This window comes from Pleurodeles waltl, chromosome 6 (genome assembly GCF_031143425.1).
Source record: "Pleurodeles waltl isolate 20211129_DDA chromosome 6, aPleWal1.hap1.20221129, whole genome shotgun sequence".
NCBI classification, from domain to species: Eukaryota; Metazoa; Chordata; class Amphibia; order Caudata; family Salamandridae; genus Pleurodeles; species Pleurodeles waltl.
The window spans coordinates 405482533-405489905 of record NC_090445.1 but is presented as its reverse complement, the minus strand read 5'-3'; the positions used below and the strand labels follow the sequence as shown (position 1 = coordinate 405489905).

Sequence of the window (7373 nt, the reverse complement as noted above, 5' to 3'; positions counted from 1 at the left end):
TGAGGATCTTGTGTCATCTGAGTGCACACTTCTGATGTATTGAAGTCAAGATAGTAGGAAACGGTCTCTGGTCTCTCACACTGTCAACTCCAGTGAGAGACCAACAACCTTCTAAACAAGTTCAACAGGTAATACACGCTAATGCAAACCAAAGCCTTTAGCATACTGGTACTCCTAAGTCAGTGGTTCCCAACTTGTGGTCCGGGGACCTCTGGGGGTCCACGAAGCCTTCTCAGGGGCTCCGCGAGAGCCTAGAAAATTAAAAAATATTAACAAATATTGACAAATTAGGTCCCCAGCTTCAATTTATGACTCAGGCGGGGGTCCCCTGATTCCAATGATGATTCAGTGGGGGACCCTGGGTTCCATTAATGTTAAAGTGGGGGTCCACAGAAATCAAAAGGTTGGGAACCACTGCTCTAAGTACTTTGCTGACAATAAACGATCCACAGACAGGAAAGAAAAATAAAATTTCTAATGCCATTGTGATACTGAAATCCGCCCACACAACTTGTAGATAGCTCACCCCATCAGCCAAAGAAAAGTACTATACCAATACTATCAATGAAGCCACCAGCAGAAGCACAGTGTTTTCCAAGGAAATCAAGCTGTGCACTAGCCCCTGCCAGACTCATGTATTTCTCATTCCACAGAAAAGTGAAATACCATCAACCTTGTCTGCAGTGAAAAAAATACAGAACTTCTAAGAGAACGTTGATAACACCAAGTCTGCTGCATCTCCCAATCCCACCCTTGCCTGTGCAATTCCACAATGGTCATCCTTCAAAGCTCTATCCTTGCAGATCTCACTGACGTATTCAGCTCCTTCAAAGTCACGTCTTATGAAGATGATGTCTTACCATTACCATTGTCCTTCATCAGAGTTCTCACTAGGGATGCTCTCCCTCTACTCATTACTGTCAATGCCTCTCTCACGGCATTCTCTCAGAAGCTCTCACGACCGTTCTAGATCCACCCACACCTAAAACGACCCACAATTGACCCTGATGACCTTGCCAACGATCAGCACATCACTCTCTTACCATTTATTTGCAAGATGTTTGAAAAAGAAGGCCATGGTCACCTCCAAGATCACAATGCTGGCCATCTCCTGCATGACTACCAATCTGGCTTTAGATCAAGCTATCCTACACATCGTAGTTGATACCCTCCTTACCACAGGTGAAGATGACCCCTCCCTCTTGATGGTTCTGGACCTCTCAGCTGCCTCAAACACAGTCGACCATCCCACCATAATTTGCACCCAGGGGTCTTGAATGGGACTCAGGCAGTGTCTTTCACTGTTCAACTTCTACCTTTCTAACCAGCACCTGTTTGTTTCGATAGGCACCTCCAGGCCCCAAAAGATCCGTATCACCTACATAGTCCCCGTTTGGTTCCATACTGTCTCCTATCCTCTTCAGCCACAAGGAGCCTTTTTTGGCTCTACTCCCAGACAACAGCATCAAGATTCACCAATATGCTAATGATATACAATCTATGTCAGGACTGGAAGCTCAGATTATGCTTTCAAAACAGTTTTTTTCGCCTTGTTACATGCTCCAGTAAAGCATTTTTTCACAGAGGAGCTTGGTTTATCCTCACAGCTCATTGTAACATAGAGGGCCTGTTAGCCTTCCCGTTGCCAACAAGCATTGGTAAATTATTGTAGTTGTTTAAACCTGCTGGGTAGAAAATAAAGGAAAGAGAAAACATAATCCTTGCCTCTGTGTAAATGGAATTCAAACATGCCTTCATGATAGCTTGGAAATGTTATATTCTACTTGAACAACATCTAGGCCTGGATGTCCAGCGTCTACGTGAACCTTAACCCAACCAAGACAGATTCCTGTTATTTGCCAAGAAAGAGGGCCAGTGCCCAAAGCTCTGCTCAGAAACCGGAGGCTGGAGCAGTTGATCATCAGCTTACCAAATACATAGGCTTGTAGTCTTTAATCCACTACTAGACAATTCCTGTCCCTTTTTCTCACTCTTGCAGATTTTCTACTTTCTGTTGTGATGTTTTTGCTGTCTTTCTCTTATTCAATCTTCCTGATTTGTGTGTTTCCCTCTTTTGCAAGCCTATAACATCTGTTATGGAAAAATAAGTACTTATCCCCCAAAATAAGTGCCAGTTACCCCCACCGACAGTCACTGGCTCAAATTAAGCACTGCCCTCATTCCAGTGGCTCCTCTTTCTGGCCCACACCATGTTCAAAACCAGCTTCATCATTTAGAAAGCCATCACAATAAGCAGCTCTGCTTAACTTGCAGACAAACTCACCATCTCAGGATATTCTCGGCACTCCTGAAGCCATGACACCATCAGACTGCAGACTAAAAAGAAAAAAAACACAAAGCAACAGACCTTTTCCACCTATGCATCCAAGAATTGTAATAACATGTTGTATCCATCAGGACTGCCCCCAACACTGTTCCAAGTTAGGAAAGAGTTGAAGATGCACCTCTTTAAAGAACATTACATCATAATACATTAACAGTTTACAAACCAGTTATCTCTCCTATCGCTTGTTGACTTTATCCTTGTCTAGCTGCTTTTTGGCTAGGTCTCCGCTGCTTTTTGGCTAGGTTTGAGCAACTGAAATACCATATATATATATATATATATATATATACATATATATATATATATATATATATATATATATATGCACATATATATATATATATATATATATACATACATAGCCTACCCTGTTAGTTGGAGGTGGTCTGTGTGTGGCCAATGTGGTACTACAGAGTGCTATCGTTACGTGGCTCAAAAAGGTCAACATGTCTTTGATTTTATTAGGAGAGTACTGGCACTTTATGTATAGATTAATGTTAGTTTTACTTATAAAGCATGTGTTCACTAAGAGGCCCTCACCAGATATCAGTGAAGAGAGGCATGTCTTGCAGAAGAGTTCAAGGCTCAAATTGAGCAGGGTTGTTTGAAAAGCCATGTTTTAAGATTTTAGCAGAATAGGTATATGTTTACCGACAGTTCAATGCCTGAAAATTATAGATCAAAAAAGGTTTTTTTGTGAGAAATTGTCATGGTTTTGAAATACTTTATGTTGTAAATACAGCAATAGTGGTATGTTGTTGATGTTTGTGTTTTTATTGTGGTGGAACAATAAATAACCTGAAAGCCAATATGAAGACACTGATGTCTAACCAGTAATACATCTAAAAGTTATTTCAATATTTATTTTAAGTTTATGAGTCCTTTGGGTACACTAAAGGAGCAACCCCAGAATATTTTTTGCAAAAAGCAGTTTTACTTTTTTACTATAGCACTGGTAAACTTCACTATAAAAGAATATAAAATCACACTGTTTTTTGAGGAAATAAACACATTTTAATATGGTAACTTTGCTAAACCCACACACCAGTGAAGAACTAATATGTAAGTCTCGCCTTCTTTGAAAAGTGAAATGCAGGATCATAATGTATTACTATTGATTATCTTAGGAAGTTGGCTCTGTATATACTATCTCAAAGTGAGCGATAGTGTGCACAGAGTCCAAGTGTTCCCCTTAGAAGTTGATAGTGGCAAAATTAGATAATACTAATGCTCTATTTTGTGGTAGTGAGGTCGAGCAGTACTCTTATCAGAGGGTAGTGTTAAGCATTTGTTGTACACTCAAATGGTTTTATTTTTAGAATAAAAAAACTACTTTCATTTCAAAGCAAACCGCCACACGTTTAAAAGTGGAGTGATCTCAGTACTGCTTAATGTACAGTCCCCTTTCCCAGATTGCCTCGACTGCAGCGGGTAGTGTTCCGGTGTTAAGAGTCACAATTCACATTAGAAGCCTTGACTATGCCCTTCAAATCGGCAAGAACACAAAACAAGATAATTCTTTAGAATACTGTTTGGCACCGTTCTGCAGGAAGTCTATCTGGCCGTGTGCCCATGGTGGTAACAATCGGATGTTCAGACCTATCTAGTGTTTCGTCTGCGTTAACGGAGGCTCCACATTCATGGCACATTTGTTTCACCTTTACAAAGACAGACAAATCTGGAATGGTTACTTGCGCTGTGATGACACAAAAAAAAAAAACCACGTCCATTGTATCATATGCACCAGGACTGCCCAGCTTAATATTATGTCGGGTCGCAATCGCCAGGCCGTCCTCAAGGAGCACCACCTCTGGCAGCTAGAGATGGCGGCGGAGGAAAGATTAGGCTCTGCTACCACCGTGCCCTGGAGGGAGGAGGACCTCTGCGGGGACTCATGTCATAATCGTCGTAATCCTCGTAACCCCTCCTTGCAGGCGGCATGGAGCGGCCACCCCGACTCGGTGGCATGCGGTCATAGCCACCTCTCCCCGGCGGCGGGTACCCCATGGACCGCCCTCCGCGGTCATCATACATCATCGTGAAGCCACCATAATCGTAGGTTTCATCGTAGAAATTAGGATCGTATGGCTGCGATCGCCCTTTAATTGGATTCTCGGATATAATGTCCAAGATTACATTGACGCACTCCACAATCTTGTCTGCTTTTCCACCAATTAAAACAACTCTGTCAGTTGAATGGGGGCAACACTCCCGGAACACCATAACGCTGGTCTGGGTACTCTCTTTCAGCTCCTTGATTTTCGCTCCTTTCACATCAATAATGCCGCCCACCAGGCTCTGATGAATCAACATTCTCAGTTCACAGTCTATGTCGCTTGCTTTCTGCTTCTGAGGGGGCGCATTATAGCCAAAATCTTTAAAGGTGGGGAGGACTTTCTTCAAGATTTCCCCAACGGCTTCTTTATCGGCGGTGATGCTTAGTATGCGCTCGGGCCGCTGCTGTCTGCGATGGAGATGCTGGCTTTGTGGTCTGTTCGCAGCGCTGTAATATTTTTGCCGCCTTTTCCAATCACTGCTCCGGCATTCCGGACTTGGAGCATAAGGCGCACTTCTACCTTTTCGCCCGTGCTGCGAGATTTTTTAGGCGCCTGTTCTTCCTCGGTATCATCAGCGGGGCGTTTGCCGTTGGTTTCGGTGAATTCAACCTCGCGGTCTGTCTCGGCCTCCATTTTCACCGAATGCTTCTGTAGCGGTATATGCAACCTCATTTGTTGTACACACACAGGCAATAAATGAGGAACACACACTCAAAGACCTAACTCCAGGCCAATAGGTTTTATATCGAAAAATATATTTTCTTAATTTATTTTAGAACCACAAGATTCAAGATTTGATGTAAGTACATAAAATGCAAGGTACTTCACACAGGTAAGCATAGAACTTTGATTTAAAACAGTAGTACACACAGTTTTGGTTGAAATGGCAATAAGCTAGTTTAAAAGTAAACACAGTGTAAAAATCAACAGTTCCTGGGAGAGGTAAGTTTGGTTAGGTTTCTCAGGTAGGTAGAGCACTCACACAGTCAGTCTCCTGGGCATAGGCAGTCCACCTTTGGGGGTTCAAGGCAACCCCAAAGCCACAGCACCAGCAACACAGGGCCAGTCAGGTGCAGAGGTCAAAGGAGGGCCCAAAACACATTGGTGTCTATGAAGAACAGGGTTGCTCCGCTCCTATTCTGCTTACAGGTAGGTACCTGCATCCTCGGGGAACAGACTAGGGGGGTTTTGTAGAGCACTGGTGGGGAAACACAAAGTCCACAAAGCACACCCTCAGTGGCACAGGGACGTCCGGGTGCAGTAGGCAAAGTAGGCGTCGGGTTTGCTATAGAAAGCAATGGAGGGACCTGGGGGTCACTTAGGGGATGCAAGCAAGGCACAGGGGGGCTTCTCGGGCCAACCACCAACTGGGCTAGGAGGAGCACTGGTCACTCCTGCACTGGTAGGTGGTTCCTCTCGGTCCTGGGGGCTGCGGTGCAGTGCTTGGTCCAGGCGTCGGGCTCCTTTGTTACCAGGCAGTCGGGGTCAGGGGGAGCCTCTGGATCCTCTCTGCAGGCGTTGCTGTGGGGGTGCATGGAGGTCGACCCGGGGTGTCCACGTCATTGGAGTCGCCTGGGAGTCTTTTCTGTGCTGTTGGTTTCTCCAAACTCGAGCCGGGGCGTCAGGTGCAGAGTGTGAAGACTCACGCTTTTGCGGGAAGTGGAGTCTCTTTAAAAGTTGCTTTAAAGTTGCAAAGTTGTTGCAGTTTCTGAACAGTGCTGCTGTTCTCGGGAGGTTCTTGGTCCTTTAGTTGCAGGGCAGTCCTCTGAGTCCTCAGAGGTTGCTGGTCCCACTGGATGCGCCGCTGTGCAGGTTCTTTGAATTTGGAGACAGGCCGGTAGGGCTGGGGCCAAGTCAGTTGGTGTCTCCATCGTCTCTGCGGGGCTTTTAGGTCAGCAGTCCTTCTTCTTTCTTCAGGTTGCAGGAATCTGATTTCCTGTGTTCAGGGTCACCCCTAAATACTAAATGTAGGGGTGTGTTTAGGTCAGTGGGGCAGTAGCCAATGGCTACTGTCCTTGAGGGTGGCTACACCCTCTTTGTGCCTCCTCCCTCAGGGTGCGGGGGGCACATCCTAATTCCTATTGGGGGAATCCTCCAAACTCAAGATGGAGGATTTCTAAAGGCAGGGGTCACCTCAGCTCAGGGCTCCTTAGAGGCTGTCCTGACTGGTAGGTGACTCCTCCTTGTTTTTCTCATTATCTCCTCCAGACTTGCCACCAAAAGTGTGGGCTTTGTCCGGAGGGGCGGGCATCTCAACTAGCTGGGATGTCCTGGGGTGCTGCAACAACAGGCAGGAGCCTTTGAGGCTCACCGCCAGGTGTTACAGTTCCTGCAGGGGAGGTGAGAAGCACCTCCACCCAGTGCAGGCTTTGTTCCTGGCCACAGAGCGACAAAGGCACTCACCCCATGTGGCCAGAAACTCATCTGGTTGTGGCAGGCTGTCAGAAACTGGTCAGCCTAGCACTAGGATTCAGTCTGGTATTCAGGGAGCATCTCTAAGATGCCCTCTGGGTGTATTTTACAATAAATTCCACACTGCCATCAGTGTGCATTTATTGTGCTGAGAAGTTTGATACCAAACTTTCCAGATTTCAGTGTCGCCAATATGGAACTGTGAAGTTTGTAATTGACAGACTCCCAGACCATATACTCTGTATGGCTACCCTGCACTTACAATGTCTAAGGTTTTGCTTAGACACTGTAGGGGCATAGTGCTCTTGCAACTATGCCCTCACCTGTGGTATAGTGCACCCTGCCTTAGGGCTGTAAGGCCTGCTAGAGGGGTGACTTACCTATGCCACAGGCAGTGGGTTAAGGGCATGGCACTCTGAGGGGAGTGCCATGTCGACGTAGTCATTTTCTCCCCACCAGCACACACAAGCTGTGAGGCAGTGTGCATATGCTGAGTGAGGGGTCCCCAGGGTGGCATAATACATGCTGCAGCCCTTAGAGGCCATCCCTGGCCACAG

At 45.8% G+C, this 7373-nt stretch overlaps 1 pseudogene; it reads right to left on the bottom strand.

The window, feature by feature from the left end:
- Positions 1–3646: 3646 nt before the first annotated feature.
- LOC138299783 (heterogeneous nuclear ribonucleoprotein K pseudogene) lies at positions 3647–5069 on the bottom strand (annotated as a pseudogene).
- Between the last annotated feature and the right edge of the window lie 2304 nt (positions 5070–7373).